This window comes from Frankliniella occidentalis, unplaced genomic scaffold (genome assembly GCF_000697945.3).
Source record: "Frankliniella occidentalis isolate FOCC.00 unplaced genomic scaffold, Focc_3.1 Scaffold581, whole genome shotgun sequence".
NCBI lineage: Eukaryota > Metazoa > Arthropoda > Insecta > Thysanoptera > Thripidae > Frankliniella > Frankliniella occidentalis.
The window spans coordinates 103,625-104,669 of NW_026267697.1; the positions used below are offsets into that span (position 1 = coordinate 103,625).

Sequence of the window (1,045 nt, forward strand, 5' to 3'; positions counted from 1 at the left end):
GGGGGGGGATTCGACACACTTCTTGAATAATAATTCAGAAAAGAAAAGACAAAGAGTACAAAAGATGCTTTCATACCAATATACCTCTTTTCTGTCATCAATAAATTGACAAATACATTGGCACTGATGCACAGACAAATTTTAGCTGAAGGATGGGCTGGCGGTTAGGGTGTTTCATTCTCAACTTTTGAGCGCTTGGCGCAGTGGGTTCCCCATCTCGGAAGTGGGCAAGCGGCGAATTTTTAAAAAGTTGGCCTCATGTTCTTTCAAACTAAACACCGATACATCAAATCCCACGTGATGCACAAAGCGCTCAAAAGGTGACGATGAAATTACCCTACTGGCGGTAGATAAAAGTGAGGCTCGGCTGGAGCGGGGAAGGGGCGGCAACAACGACCTCCTCCCACTCTGTGATATGTGATCCAACGCCCCGCACACAGGTGGACTGGCGACAGAGTTGCAAGTTGCAGCGTGGCATCATCCCCTCCGAATGACTGAATACATCCAGAAGCCGGTGTGTCCGAAAGGGGCGGGAGCAGGGGGGGCACCGAATCACCATGTGAGTACCCTGTGAGTAGGCACAACACACGACGACTTCTGGCCGATGCGGACGCGAAACTTTTCCACGAGCCACGAGATATCGGAAATTCCGTCAGATTGTGGTTTCAAGTTACAAAATCGCAAAATTCTGATGACACTTGGTGTCGAATTGGAATTCGTCGACGGGTAATAAAAACAATCTGTCTTAAATTAACGGTACGGTGGTACCCATCATCACATCGTGCGTTTTCAATGTAAAACTAACAAAATGACAACGGACCGAGGCAGCTTCAACGCCCTATCGGGGGCTCGGGCTCGGGCTGGGGCAACCGGCGGCGGCGCGGCAGCAAGGCTAGAGGATGAGGGGATGGAGGACCTCGGAGGAGAGCGGGAAGGAGCCCCTATACTCCGGCCCGGGGACCTAGGGGACCCCACCGTCCGGCCGGCACGCCTCCCCCCGGGCCCAATCTCGCTCGGTATTGATTGCGTACTCAGCTCCCCCCCC

The 1,045-nt window shown here is 52.7% G+C and overlaps 1 protein-coding gene across 1 annotated transcript in view; it reads right to left on the bottom strand.

The window, feature by feature from the left end:
- Positions 1-1,045, bottom strand: part of LOC113202243 (MICAL-like protein 1) — a 7,646-nt gene that overhangs the window by 4,837 nt on the left and 1,764 nt on the right. The window lies entirely within an intron of this gene.